This window comes from Eumetopias jubatus, unplaced genomic scaffold (assembly GCF_037043125.1).
Source record: "Eumetopias jubatus isolate StellerSeaLion01/CBP00866 unplaced genomic scaffold, mEumJub1_p1.0 scaffold_13, whole genome shotgun sequence".
Lineage (NCBI taxonomy): Eukaryota > Metazoa > Chordata > Mammalia > Carnivora > Otariidae > Eumetopias > Eumetopias jubatus.
In genome coordinates this window covers 79265403-79281963 of record NW_028274819.1, presented here as the reverse complement: position 1 = coordinate 79281963, position 16561 = coordinate 79265403, and the positions used below count along the sequence as shown (strand labels likewise).

The window sequence follows — 16561 nt, the reverse complement described above, 5'->3', positions numbered from 1 at the left end:
ATTTTACTCCAGCTAATTTTTTTCAGGCAGAAGAAGCAGTCATCTTAAAACTGGAATTCCGGAGCGACAACAACATTAATAGGGCTTGAATTAGTATTAAGTATTGGCCTTAGCCTGATAATTCCTTTGGATTTTGTTACTTGGGTTCCTTAATAACACATTTAAGTTTAGATCTTCTCCAGTCACTGGCAACAATTCTATATTTAAGAACAGATACGTAAGGAACTCAAGGTCAGGATTTTATAACCTTAGCATCAACTCATCCTTGGCATTACTTTGTCTTAGTACATTGATTTTAGTAATTAATCTCTTGCTTTGACCTCTTTTAATCAAGCCACTTCTTATATCCATCTCTGACAGTTGAATCCCTGTTTTCATTTATAAATGACTCTCTTTGTTTTCTTGCACATTATACTAGTTCTTTCTGTTTAAATTGCTATTTTGTTTTTTATTTGTTTATGATGTTATTTATTTATTTTTTTCATCATGGTAAGTGATTTCCTTAATCCCCCTCTTCTTTATCCATTCATCTATCAATGAACACTCGGGATGCTCCCATAGTTTGGCTATTATAGATAAGGCTGTTATAAACATAGGGAAGACTGTATCCTTTTGAATTAGTGTCTTGGATTTTTTGGATAAATACGCAGTATCATGATTACTGGATCACAGCGTAGTTCTCTTTTGAGAAACCTCTATATTGTTTTCTAGAGTGGCTATACCAGTTTGCATTCCCCCAACAGTACATGAGAGTTCCTTTCTCTCCACATCCTCACCAACACTTGTTCTTTCTTGAGTTTTTTTTTTTTTAATCCATTCTGACAAGTGCAAGGTGATATCTCATTGTAATTTTGGTTTGTATTTACCTGATGATGAAGAATGTTGAGCATCTTTCAATGTGTCTGTTGGCCTCTGTATGTCTTCTTTGGAAAAATGTCTATTCAAGTCTTCTGCCCATTTTTAATTGAATTATTCATTTTGGGGTGTTTTGTAAGTTATTTATATATTTTGGATACTAACCCTTTATTGGATATGTCATTTGCCAATATCTTCTCCCATCCAGTAAGTTGCCTTTTAGTTTTCTTATTTCTTATTTCCTTCACTGTGCAGAAAATTTTTATGTTGATGTAGTCCCAATAGTTTATTTTTGCTTTCATTTCCCCTGCCTCAGGAGACATATCACTGCCATTTTGATGATAATCTCCAAAGATTAATCTTAATTATATTAAGACTCATCTTGGGGCACCTGGGAGGCTCAGTCATTAAGCATCTACCTTTGGCTCAGGTCATGATCCCAGGGTCCTGGGATTGAGCCCTACATTGGGCTCCCTGTTTGGCTGAGAGCCTACTCTCCCTCTCTCGCTCCCCTGCTTGTGTTCCCTCTGTCTCTCTCTCTCTGTCAAATAAATAATTAAATCTTAAAAAAAAAGACTCATCTCATAATTTTTGGTTAGATTATTACATGTATGGGTCCAACAAAAGTGTTAATTAATTATATAAGCTTCTTTGATCATGCAATGTTGAGCCAAAGAATTAACTTTCATCTGCAATTTTCATAAAGAATCTGGAATGCACTTCTAAAAGCCTATATTATTTGTTCTTGTATATTAAAGCTACAAAAACCATGTATAAAACACTCTCTACCTACTCTTAGCCACAGTCCCTTTAAATTTGAGTAAATTGCACTCTTTTTAAGGCCCTCAAAATTTGCTAAGGTTAATGTACTCCCTAACTTCTTGTGAAAGTGAGGTCCTGAATGTCAGGTACCAATAAAACAATAAAAACATTGCCAACAATATTCCAAATAAATAAGAATTGCATTTTTCTCATTAGTTAATTTAGTTTCATACAATTAATTCTTGCTTCTCTGGATCTTGAGTTGGTAGTCTTTCTGCTTCTGAACTAAAAATCCTAAATCTTAAAAAAGACCACTTGCACAGTCAAAAGTTGTATAAGTGACATCAGGTTGGAAGTCTGCACCAAAGTCTATATTCTCTGAAGTAATAAGAGTATTTCAAAGAATCTGATGTAGTTCTTCCCACAGAGCTGTGAAGACAGCTTTTGAACTGCAGGGAATTTACAGGGAATAGATAAGGAAACAGAAATCTGTTTGAGAGTTAAGACCAAATGGCTGTGGTTAATTTATTTCAATAACTATATAAAAATGGAGAAACATAAAATTTTCTTTGAATCACAATGCATAATAACTATTTCATAAGGATGTGATCCATGTTTCCCCAATGTTAAAAACATAGTATGTACAGGGAAGGCATTGGAGATATCCAGTGTCCTCTCAAGAAGCGTATAAGTTCTGAAATATTTATATTAATAACATTTAACCTTACAAGCTCAACTTAGTAAATGTTGATTATGTCTTTTGATTTTACATTTCTTTCATGCACCTCTTCCAATAGTGATGAAATAATATATGTCCAGTACATATGAAACATTTCTATCATTATTTTATGCAGTAAAGAACAAATCTTTGTGATTTCTAGAACTTTGGGGGAATCTCAAAAGTAGTTCTTTATACATTTTTTTTTCTGTGTATAGTATCAGATATTGGAAAAACAAGTAAGAGTTTTGAGAAGAGGTGTCATCTTGTCTAAAAATCACGAGTGCATAGGAAACAACTCGATTACAAAATGACAATTCATTTAAAATAAAAAGAAAGATAGCACAAATGTTAAAAAAACTTAGTTCTTTGATAAGCAAGGAAACTTTGTTCACTGTTTTTTGCTTTTGTAAATAATTATGGGACTGATAAAGTCAACACAAGCAGATAAAATTATTCTTCGGGCGAGATATAGAATCTTTATCTGAACAGATTACATATAAGTGTTACATAAAGTGTTACCTTTTACTTCCCCCTAATTAAGAGCTCTGGAACCAGTAGAGTTTTTTAACAAAAAGAAAGCTAAATTCTCAATTTGCACTAATAAACTATTTGATATATGAAAGTTGTCATGAGGTCCTTTTTTCTTGGATTTTTTATAAATAAGCTTAGCAAAAATAGTGAACTTTGCCAAAAAGTTAACAAAATTAATAATAACATCTTTGCATGGAGCGCCTGGGTGGCTCAGTCGTTAAGTGACTTTGGCTTATGTCATGATCCTAGGGTCCTGGGATCGAGCCCCACATCGGGCTCCCTGCTCTGCAGGAAGCCTGCTTCTCCCTCTCCCACTCCCCCTGCTTGTGTTTCCTCTCTCGCTGTGTCTGTCTCTGTCAAATAAATAAACAAAATCTTTAAAAAATAAAAATAAAAAAATAAAAAAATAACATCTTTGCAGATTCAGATATTTTGAAACAGGCAAAAAAATAAAATAAAAGAAAAGAATTCAGTCCCCTGAATATTCAACAACTTTCTGCCATCCCTCAAATTTTATCTTTTATTATCCTTTCAAATTCAGGAGCAAAATGATACTTTATAGCAAAGTAGGTTTTCTTTTTTCTTCAAAAAAATTCACCCCATTACCTTGCATACATGGTGGTATTTTTCCACCAGTATTGCTTCTAGATAGGCTCAACCACCATATTCATTATAACTTTTAAGCGAGAAAATAACCTTATTTCACAGAGAAAACAGACATCACAAACATATTAGCAAACTAGCAAAATTTATGAAAAACCATAACACAATTTATCATAGCCATACCATCCTTGTACATTTTGTAACTGAAAAAATAAACATGCCCATTCCTATAACCCAGTAAAATAATCATGACATAGCATATATATAGGCATATATATATGTATAATGTATAATGTATATGTATAATGTTTATTTATCAGCCCCCTTATTACTTAGAAATTATGTAATTTCTTAGAATTATGTAAGTCATAATACTTAGAATTATGTAATTATTTAAGAATTATTCACTAATTACCCCAGTTTAATACTCATTTAAGATTTCAAATGTCCTAAAGACCCTAGAAATTATTTTCAAGTTATTATAGTAAAAATATAATTGCTATTATTAAAAATCCATACAAATATTATTCAATTTAGTTGAACAAAAATTTATATTTTTCATAATTTTAATGATTATATAGGAGTATAGGTCAATATTTTAATCATGAAATTATTTTAAGAAGCTTACAAATTTAAGATTAATGAGCTTATTATGAGTAAACAACCCAAAATATAACTAAAAAACAAAATGTATCACATTCTATATTGATAAATCTGAGAAAAGGTATCAAAGAAAAGTTCTTAATAAATTTCCTAAACCAAAAGTATTAAACCACCTTAATTATATGAACTTGATGTAAAAAAATTTTTTTTAACTTGATTAAAAAATATTTCAGTGAGGGCGCCTAGGTGGCTCAGTTGGTTAAGCGACTGCCTTCGGCTCAGGTCATGATCCTGGAGTCCCAGGATCAAGTCCTGCATCGGGCTCCCTGCTCAAAGGGGAGTCTGCTTCTCCCTCTGACCCTCTTCCCTCTTGTACTCTCTATCTCTCATTCTCTCTCTCTCAAATAAATAAACAAAATCTTTAAAAAAAATATTTCAGTGAAAAATGATTTTTCTTTCAAGTTTAGCAAATTTAAATATTAAAGGCTTATTTTTCTTATTTTCTGTTGATTTGGAAAATGTTGAATTTATAAACATACTTATTTCTATAAACCTGTAAGAATATATATATAAGTATATATTATAAAATTTAATTTATAAATACCTTCCATAAATAGAAAAAACCTTCACACTGAGGTGAAATATTTTCTGAGTTATGGACAAAGAGAGGAGCAGAGATGCAGAATGCTTGTAGTTTCATATGCATATCCTACAACCTCAGTCACGTCAAAAGTATAAACAGAAACACAAAAACTCAAAGTTCCAGATATCAAAGAACTATTCTCCTAATTGGGCACAAAATATTTTCTTGAATCTGTTTACTGATCAGAAAAGAAACAAACAAGACTAAAAGCTGGTTTTCTGTCATCTCTTACTTGGTAGGGTAGATATCTCCATCATTCCCCTGACGGAATTCTCCAAATTATCAACCTAAAAACAAAATTCTAAATTATGCCACCATAAGAAGAAGATTCATTGGCCATGAAAAAATTATCAGTAAAAAGTGAAACAAAATTAGTAGGAGTAAGAAGGGAAGAGAGAAAGAGTTAGGAAATGAAAATTATGCTGCTTCTTAGATTTTCCTCTGGAAGCCAAGAAAGAAAATACATGCATGGACTTAAGTGGCTTGTGAGGTACTCTATGCATGATATTTCTGTTTCATTTCCTATATTTTTAATATTAATTTTTAAAATAAATATATGCACAATGTATATATGCATTCTTTTTTATTTGTTTTCATTCCTTTGTGTTTTTTCATCAGTGTCATAATACTTAGCAAATGGTCATTTTCCCGAGGTTTCTTTTTGGTTTCTTATTGTATGTATAGATTAACAACAGGGTACTAGGCTGATTTATAGAAGACTAAATAAAATACAAAGGTAATATTTCTTATTCCAGCTAATCCAACAAACCAGTGTTAACACAAGAGTTCAGACTTGTATTTCATGTATCTGAATCTTGTTTTAATACTCCAACAGTATCTTGAAAGCTTTATTCTGAAGTTTTACAATGTTAATTATACAGAAGGGAAAACTATAAATTTTATATGCTATTATAAATTTGAATTCAATTCACATCAAGAACTGAGAAATAAAAAGTCCCAAGTCATGTTTATATGTCAGAACTTCATATAATTCTACATCTTAAAATTCAGTTTTTGTCTTACTGAATATGGGAATATATTTAAAGTCCTTTCCTCATAGCAATAGCCAGGAAGAGATGTAGGGGAGATTATAAAAAAATTAATTTTAAAATGTCACATTTTTGAGGAGAATAAAAATAATTAGACCAAAGGAAATTATGCAGGTGTCATTTCAAATACCTATTTAGTGTTAAGTATTGCTAACAATGCCAAAAATATTACCTGCAACTGTTCCAAAAAAATTAAGGGTCCCAGTAATCACAATAATATGAAAATTACTGGGTCAAGAAATACATATGAAAAAGTCAAGTAAAAATTGTTAGAGTATAGAACATGATAAGAAAAGATCTTATTTGGTCTGTTGTCCTGCATGGAAACACATCTTCTAAGATATCTGAATATAATGATAGTGTTCTAAATTCAAAGAGAGCTTTACAGTTTACAATGAAATTTTACCCTTATTTTCTATTTTTTTGCTGTTATTAGAATTCTAAAACCTTTCATTTTCCATTTAAATTAGAATAACCTTTTGAATTTAGTGAGATGCTATTAAAAAAAGTACCTAATCTGAGGAGATTAGTGATATTATCTGATTAACTATGAAATTAGCTAAACTGTTAAATTCTGGTAAATAATCTACACTTGAACTTTATTCATCACCATCATAGCTTTGGTAACAAGAATAATTTAAATAAGAAACTAGAGGTTTGGCCTATGATTTTTCTTGTATATTCATAATGTAATATCATATAAAAATTAAGAGCAAACAGGGCGCCTGGGTGGCTCAGTTGGTTAAGCGACTGCCTTCGGCTCATGTCATGATCCTGGAGTCCTGGGATCGAGTCCCACATCAGGCTCCCTGCTCAGCAAGGAGTCTGCTTCTCCCTTTGACCCTCTTCCCTCTCGTGCTTCTCTCTTCCCTTCTCTCTTATTCTCTCTTTCTCTCAAATAAATAAATAAAATCTTTAAAAAAATTAAGAGCAAACACAAAATGTGCATATGACAAAAATACATAAAGCCACACACAAACTATATTTGTTTAATTCAATATACTCAAATATCTTAGAGATGACTGGTTCCCAGATAAGTATGTATCCATATATATTCATAGCAGCCTTCCTTACAGAATCTGTAGAATGCCATTGAACTTTTTCATTCAAAGTATTTATTGTCAATATAACTATTTTGGGAATACTATATTATGAGAAAAAAGAGAAAAAAATGAAAACCTTTTTTTTAAAAGAAATATCGATTATATATGTACACACATACACATATACTATTACTCTCTGGGTTGAATTACTATTCAATTATTTCAATAACTATTTTCTTGTTTATATTTGAACAAGTAGTTTAAATTCTCTGCTCTCCAGTTTTCTCAGATGTAAATGACACCAATGTTAACATTTATATCATAATTTGTTGTGAGGATTAAAATGGTTAATATATGTAAAACATTTTGAATAATACATGGCACAGAGTAAGTGCTATATGTTTGATTATTGTTATTTTTATCATTACTATTATGAAAGAGAAGCTATACACATAGATATCTGTAAGTCAAATTCACAAATAGATGTTATTATTGTGGGAAATACACACAACATGATGATGAGTTGAAGTTATAAATAAGTATGCTTTAAATAAGAAATCAGGGGTTTGGTCTATAATTTTTCTTGTGTATTCATAAAACGTTAGACACCCCTCCTATCTGATTGATTAACACCCTACTTTACCAATTGTTAACTTTATGCCACATTATCATGATTTCTTATTTAAATATATGTCTTCCATGATAGATGTTTTTGTGAAGGAAGGGATTATTTTTGTTCATTTTTGTATCATCAGATATAATTATGGTTTTGGGGACATGACAATTTTCAAAATGTATTTTATTTTTTGGCTTACCTGAGAATTTTACTCTTGGCATATAACCTTTAACTGTGTGTAAAATGAAGGTGTGTTCATTTGTATGTGTGTTTCAGTTGATAAGAGGGGTTTTGATGAAGCCATTGTTTGCCAAAGGCTTTTGCTACTTAAGTTAGAAAGTGCTGCTATGACCTTCCTGCAAATTCTCATTTCATGTCATCTGAGACCTATACTATCTGATGCTGACTTAGTAACCTCCAAAAGTCCACAAAAGGATCTATAAAGTATTTTTACATGAAAACTGGCCAAATGATCTACATGTATCTAAATTGTGGCTTTAGTCGAATGAAATGTTAAAATATTATAGTAATGATAAGACATGGATTTTGGTAAAGATAGAATGGAACATAACTAATAAAGATTTATTAAGTATATGCAGAATATTCAGAACAGTGTTTATTATTGTAGAAAAATAAAAGGAGTAAGAGTCTCTGTCTCCAAGAAATGTTTAACTGGTTGATAAAAATGTATGAATAATATAGTCATAAGTGTTCTTTTATTGTATTGGTATGAAATTTTTAACAAGAAAAACAAATTCCACACATAAGTAAATTCCTAAGGTATTTGTCTTTCTCTGTTTGACTCATTTCACTTAGCATACATTCACCCATGTATTATTACAAATGGCACAATTTCATTCTTTATTATTGCAAGTAACATTCCATTCTGTACATACACCACATCTTCTTTATTCATTCATCTATCAAGGGACACTTAGGCTGCTATTGTAAATAATGCTGCAGTGAACATTGGGTGCATATATCTTTTTGAATTTGTGTTTTAGAAGGAGACTTTTATAAGGTTTAAATTATCTTTTTCAATTAAATTTCAAAACCACCTGAGGTGACCTTAACTTCTTTTATTAGATCTCTATGATGACTGCACATTTTAAATATAAGATTACCCAATAGCTACATAAAATGAGATTGCAAGATGATCTCAATTTGATAAACTTAAATTCCGAGGATAAAAAAAATATTTCTATTTGTTCTTAGTTATTGAAAATTCCTGATTTATGGTAATAGAGAACTTTGCAGGTTCATTAGACAAAATAAAACAAAAGTGATTTTATCTCTTTGGTGCTATCTTCCAAATTCACTGTGCATGACATTACTTGAACATCACTAATATCTAGGAAAATAGCATTAATCATTTTCACCTTTTTAAATATTTAATGATTTTTAATAACTTTTTTTTTACATTTACTGCTTCACATAACTTGTAGGCTGCTCTGTGTAGTGCAACATTGGATAACTTAAACTATCCATGAAACTTAATGACATTTAAAAAAGGAAGAGTCAGAAAACATAATATACTTTTATTACCTAAGGTAGGAAGGGCAAAAACAACATATATAGAAATACTGACACTTTGATGGATAATCGTTCAATCTCCTTAGAAGGGAACATACCACATATAAAGTGATTCTATTATTTATATTTATAATTCTATTCTATTATTTTGCCCGATTATGTATATGTATATATATGTATATATATGTATATATATATACATATATATATTAGTTTTCTGGGTCCAGAATTTTTTCATATTACCTTTCAAGGACAAGTTTTGAACATGGACAAATTTACTAATAAATTTCTACATAACTGATTACTTGAGAGTCAGGATAGAGATGTTTCTTCTCTTATAATTGTTTGAAAATGAGTTAAGAAACAATAAGGAATTAATTCAGTCTCATAACTAGCTATAGAATTGATATTTGAAGGGATTGGGTGTTTCTTTTGAGGACAAAAAGAAATAAGCCATTTAAAAATTAATGATATAGCCTTTTCGCGCCAGGCAGAATGAAGAAGCAACCTGGAGAGCAAGCAGCCGCAGAGCCCACGGACTCTGGAGCAGGAGGCGGGGAAGGCGGGTCACCACAGGTCACCGGCGCGCAGACGGCGCGTCCCGAGGACCGCTTGACCCTGCTGCTCAGGCTAAGAGCACAGACAAAACAACAACTCTTGGAATATAAATCAGTAGTTGATGCAAATGAAGAAAAAGCTCCAGAACAAATCATGCAAGATAAGTAAATTGAAGCTAAAATTGAAGACCTGGAAAATTAAATTGAAGATGTGAAAATTGCTTTTGAAATAAAAAAGCTTGAATTAGATAGGATGCAACTTTCGACTGCACTTAAAAAAACCCTGGAGAAAATTACCCCCAAGACTAGTGTGCTCATAGATAACATGAAACATGTATTAAAGCTAAACAAATTAATAATGAAATCACACCAGGAATCATGGGATTTAGAGGAAAAACTACTTGATGTTAGGAAGAAGAGATTACAATTAAAACAAGCTTCAGAAAGTAAGCTTTTAGAAATACAGACTGAAAAGAACAAACAGAAAAATGATTTGGCCTATATGGAAAATTCAGACAAGATAAAGACCATACAACAAAACCTGCAGATGGAGATACAAATTACGACAGTTATTCAACATGTGTTTCAGAACCTCATTTTAGGAAGTAAAGCCAATTGGGCAGAGGATTCTGCCTTTAAGGAAACCGTTCTACAGCTTGAGAAGAATCTCACCATGATCTAATAAGAATTCTGTTTTATTTTTTGTTTCAGTCTTTAATATGTCATTTAAATAGCAAATTTAAAGTAAAATTTTTATTTAGTGTTTTTGGAACTAATATTGCAAAGTTTTTGTAGCTTAACACTATAACATGGAATTTGTTCTTTCAACTATGTTAATTAAAGTGACTGGCATTCTCTAAAACAATCTGACAGTCTTAGCCTTGCAAGGGCCCCAAAAGACATCTAATCTAGCTTTCCATTGAATGTGGACATTTTTTCTGCAACATTTCTGGCAGTCCCAACTCTTACTTGGAATACTTCTTTTTTTCTTTTTCTTTTCTTTTTTCATTTCTCTTTCCTCTTCCTCCTTCCCTCTCTTTCTTTCTTGTTTCAAGTTTTTATTTAAATTCCAGTTAGTTAACATACAGTGTTTCAGTAGAATTTAGTGATTCATCACTTACATCTGACACCCCAGTGCTAATCACAACAAGTGTCCTCAATACCCTTCACCCATTTAACCCATCCCTCCACCCCCCATTATTTGGAATACTTTTGTGCATTTGCCAGTCAACTAAAATATTACAAAAATTAGAAAAGGGTATCGACATCTTGATGTTTTTTTCAACTATCAGTTGTATTTTATTGAAATAAATCTCATTTTAGTTTTATCTCAAAAAAAATTAATGATATAACTTCTAAGTAAATGTGATAATTTGAGCATAAGCACTGATACTCTATCCTTCTAAATTCCCACTAATATGACTAAGTGAATATACAATCAAGAAAAGAAGCCATGAAATCTATTGTGATATTTATGCACATAGGTTACATTGAAATCACACAGTGTGACATAAATAAAGAGAATCAGATCAACTTTGGTAGGGGTTTGGATCTCCTCATTAAGAGAAGAGTAATCTTAGTTGCATGCTAAATTTGTAACTGCATCTCTGCATCAGCAGAATGCATTTTAAAATTTTGAAATAAAATTTAGAATAGTGTGCCCAAATAATTTTAGAAAGTACTATATAAAACTTTGCCAAGATAAACTTCAAAATCAGTAAAATGGTCATTTTTCTGCATAAGATATAAATTACCAAAATTACCTAAGTAAAATGAATACTTCAAGTATGTACAAGTACTTCAAAAATTTACTAGGAAATTATCTTCTCTTTCCCTGAATTAGAGGATTCATAAAGTTTTAAGAAACTATTTTATTTTCTTTTCTTTTACAATGTATATAGTAAACATTTAATATGTACATATTAAACAACACACTATTGCATAAGCAATGGGCCAAAGAAGAAATTGAACAGTAAATCAAAATATGTCTCAAAACAAAGCTCAGGTCCAAGATGGTGGAGGAGTAGAAAACCTTAATCTTGTCTGGCCCCAGGAATTCAGCTGGATAGCTATAATACCATTCTGAACACCTGCAAACTCAACTGGAGATCAAAGAAAAGAATAACTACCACTCTACAAATAGAGAAGTGACCATTTTCCACAAGCTGCACAGAAAGCTTTCGGGGAACAAAAGCCATGGAGAGCAGACTGGAGCAGATTACGTAGCCTAGGCCCCAGGCAAAGGTGGAGCAATTCCGCATAGGGTGAAGACATTTGAGAATCAATGAAACAGAACCCTCCCCCAGAAGACGCAGGATTCTGTGGAGTTTGGTACAGGCAGAGGTGGAGATGGATTGACCTGGAGGAACTGTTGATGGGGGTGGACCACAACATTGTAGCTCTGGGCCAAAGATTCCAGCATGGCCCCATTTGCTCTGACCCTCTAAAGAGAAGTGTAAAGAAGCCAAGGAATAAAACCACACAGCAACCACCTCACATTAAACCCATACCCCTGACATGGGTTGGGACAACTCAACCCAGACAAAGATGCTTGAGAAACCAAGCAACAGGCCCCTCCCCCAGAAGACAGATTGGAAAAACAGGTGCATTTTGCTTGTATTGTGGTTGATGTTTTGGATTCTGCACATTCCCTCAACCACCCCTCAACAGAAAGACTAGGAGAAGGAGCTCCCAACAAAGAAAAGAACCAGAGACAATGTCCTCTGCCACAGATCTAATGGTCATAGGTATAAGCAAGATGTCAGAGATAGACTTCCGGGTAGCAATTATGAAGTCAATAGTTAGGTTTCAGACAATATAGAATCTCTAAGGGCAGAAATGAGATCTAATCACGCTGAATTTAAAAATGCTGTGAATGAGATGCAGTTTAAACTGGATACTCTTAACAGCCAGGGTAAATGAGGCAGAAGAAGGAATTAGTGATCTAGAAGATAAGCTGATAGAAAGGAAGGAAGACGAGGAAAATAGGGATAAACAACTAGAAGCTCATGAGAACAGACTTAGAGAGATCAATGATGTCATGAAACGTTCCAATGTGAGAATTATTGGGATCCCTAAGAGGACAGAGAGAGAGAGAACACTAGAAGATATATTTGAACAAATCATAGCTGACAACTTCCCTAATCTAGGGAAGGAAACAAGCATTCATGTCCAAGAAGCAGAGAAGACCCCTCCCAAGATTAAGAAGAACAGACCAATGCCCCAGGATATAATAGTGAAACTTGCAAGTCTTAGAGTCAAGGAAGCTATCCTGAGAGCAGCTAGGGGGAAGAGATTTCATATGTACAGAGGGAGGAACATCAGAATAATGTTAGACATGTCCACGAGACCTGGCAAGGCAGAAAGTGCTGGCAAGACATATTCAGGGTACTAAATGAGAAGAACATGCAGCCAAGAATACTTTATCCAGCCAGGCTGTCATTCAGAACGGACTGAGAGACAAAGAGCTTCCAGGACCTGCAGAAACTGAAAGGATATGTGACCGCCAAGCCAGCCCTGCAAGAAATATTAAGGTGGAGTCTATAAAAGAAGAAAGACCCCAAGTGTAATATAGACCAGAAATTTACAGAGACTATCTATAGAAAGAAGGACTGTACAGATAATATGATGGCAATGAATACATATCATTCAGTAGTTACTCTCAATATGAATAGCCTAAATGCTCCCATGAACTGGCACAGGGTTTCAGATTGGATACAAAGACAGGACCTATCCATATGCTGTATACAAGAGACTCATTTTGAACCTGAAGATACCTCCAGATTGAAAGTGAGGGGATGGAGAACGATTTACCATGTGAATGGACCTCAAAGGAAAGCTGGGGTAATAATTCTTATATCAGACAAATTAGATTTTAAACCAAAGACTGTAGTAAGAGATGTAGAGGGACACTATATCATACTTAAAGGGTCTATCCAACAAGAAGATTTAACAATTGTAAATATCTATGCCCCCAACATGGGAGCCCCCAACCATAGTCCAGCTGTTAACCAAAATAAAGAATCATATCAATAATAATACGTTAACAGTAGGAGATCTTAACCCTCCACTCTCAGCAATGGACAGATCATCTAAACAGAAGATCAACAAAGAAACTAAAGCTTTGAATGACATATTGGACCAGATGGACTTCAGAGATATACATAGAACATTCTACCCCAAAACAACACAATACTTATTCTTCTCCAATGCACACAGAACTTTCTCCAGAATAGACCACATACTGGGTCACAAATCAGGTCTCAGCTGATACCAAAACACTGAGATTATTCCCTGCATGTTATCAGACCACAATGCCTTGAGACTGGAACTCAATCACGAGAAAAACTTTGGAAGGAATTCAAACCCTTGGAAGTTAAAGAGCATCCTGATAAAGAATGATTGGGTTAACCAGAAAATTAAAGAAGAACTTAAACAATTTATGGAAACTAATGAGAATGAAAACACATCTGTCCAAAACCTATGGGATACTGCAAAGGTGGTTCTCAGAGGGAAATACATAGCCATCTAAAACTCTCTCATAAAATTAGAAAAAACCCAAATACACAAGCTAACCTTACACCTAAAGGAGCTGGAGAAAGAACAGCAAATAAAGCCTAAACCAAGCAGGAGAAGAGAAATAATAAAGATTAGAGCAGAGATTGATGAAATAGGAACCAAAAAACTGTAGAACAGAGTAGAACAGACCGTTCTTTGAAAGAACTAACAAGATTGATAGAACCCCTGGCCAGACTTATCAAAAAGAAAAGAGAAATGACCCACATTAATAAAATCATGAATGAAAGTGGAGAGATCACAACCAACACCAAGGAAATAGAAACAATTATTAGAAATTATTACCAGCAACTATATGCCAAAAAATTAAGCAACCTGGAAGAAATGGATGCCTTCTTGGAAACTTATAAGCTACCAAGATTGAAACAGAAAGAAATAGATAATCGCAATAGACAAATAACCAGTAACAAAATAGAAGCAGTCATCAAAAACCTCACAAAAAACAAAAGTCCAGGGACAGATGGCTTTCCAGGGGTATTCTACTGAACATTTAAAAAAGAAATCATACCTATTCTATTGAAGCTGTTTCAATAAATAGAAACAGAAGGAAAACTTCCAAACTCATTCTAAGAGGCCAGCATTACCCTGATTCCAAAGCCAGCAAAGACCCCATCAAAAAGAAGTACAGACCAATATCCCTGATGAACATGGATGCTGACATATTCAACAAGATCCTAGCCAATAGGATCCAAAAGTACATTCAAAGGATGAAAATGATTATCCATCACGACCAAGTGGAATTAATTCCTGGGCTGCGAGGGTGGTTCAACATTCTCAAATCAATCAACATGATAGAGTACATTAATAAAAGAAAAGATAAGAACCATATGATCCTCTCAATTCATGCAGAAAAAGCATTTGACAAAATACAGCATCATTTCCTGATTAAAACTATTCAGAGTATAAGGATAGAGGGAAAATTCCTCAGTATCATAAAATAATCTATGGAAAGCCCACAGCAAATATTATTATCAATGGGGAAAAGCTGAGAGCTTTTCCCTTAAGGTCAGGAACATGACAGGGATGCCCACTCTTACCACTATTGTTCAACATAGTGCTAGAAGTCCTAGCCTCAGCAATCAAACAACAAGAAGAAATAAAAGGCATCTAAATTGGCAAAGAAGAAGTAAAATGCTGGCTCTTCGCAGATGACATGACACTTTGTGTGGAAAACCCAAAGATTCCACCCCCAAATTACTCATACAGCAGTTCGTCAATATGGCTGGATAAAAAAAAATCAATTCACAGAAATCAGTTGCTTTTCTACACACTAACAGTTGTGCTTGTGTATTTGGGATTTTTCTAATTTTGTGACAGATGCTTGGATGGCTATCCATCTCATTGAAGAAAGAGAAATTAAGGAATTGATATCATTTACAATTGCACCAAAAACCATAAGATACCTAGGAATAAGCCTAACCAAAGAGGTAAATTATCTATACTCTAGAAAATACAGAACACTTATGAAAGAAATTGAGGAAGACACAAAAAGATGGAAAAATATTCCATGCTCATGGATTGGAAGAATAAACATTGTTAAAATGTCTATTCTGTCCAAAGCAATCTACACATTCAATGCCATCCCGATTAAAATACCATTGACATTTTTCAAGGAGCTGGAACAAACAATCCTAAAATTTGTATGGAAGCAGAAAAGACCCCGAATCGCCAATGGAATGTTGAAAAAGAAAAACAAAGCTAGGGGCATCATGTTGCCTGACTTCAAGCTATATTACAAAGCTGTGATCACTAAGACAGCATGGTGTTGTCACAAAAACAGACACAAAGATCAATGGAACAGAATAGAGACTTCAGAAATGGACCCTCAAATCTATGGTCAAATAATCTTACCAATCAGGAAAAAATATCCAATTAAAAAAAGACAGTCTCTTCAATAAGTGGTGCTTGGAAAATTGGACAGCTACCTACAGAAGAATGAACCTGGACCATTCTCTTACACCATACACAAAGATAAGCTCAAAATGGATAAAGACCTCAATGTGAGACAGGAATACATCAAAATCCTAGAGGAGTACACAGAGAGTAACTTCTTCGACACAGGCCACAGCAACTTCTTTCAAGACACGTCTCCAAAGGCAAGGGAAACAAAACCAAAAATGAGATTGACAAACCCCTGGCCAGACTTATCAAAAAGAAAAGAGAAACAACCCAAATAAATAAAAACATGAATGAAAGAGGAGAGATCACAACCAACACCAAAGAAATGCAAACAATTATAAGAACATATTATGAGCAACTATATGCCAGCAAATTAGGTAATCTGGAAGAAATGGATGCATTCCTAGAGACGTATAAAATACCAAAACTGAACCAGGAAGAAATAGAAAACCTGAACAGACCCATAACCAGTAAGAAAATTGAAGCAGTAATCAAAAATCTCCCAACAAACAAAAGCCCAGGGCCAGATGGCTTCCCAGCGGAATTCTACCAAACATTTAAAGAAGAATTA

At 33.4% G+C, this 16561-nt stretch overlaps 1 pseudogene; it reads left to right on the top strand.

Moving 5' to 3' along the window:
* Positions 1-9454: 9454 nt before the first annotated feature.
* Positions 9455-10395, top strand: LOC114221572 (centromere protein H pseudogene; annotated as a pseudogene).
* Positions 10396-16561: the final 6166 nt, after the last annotated feature.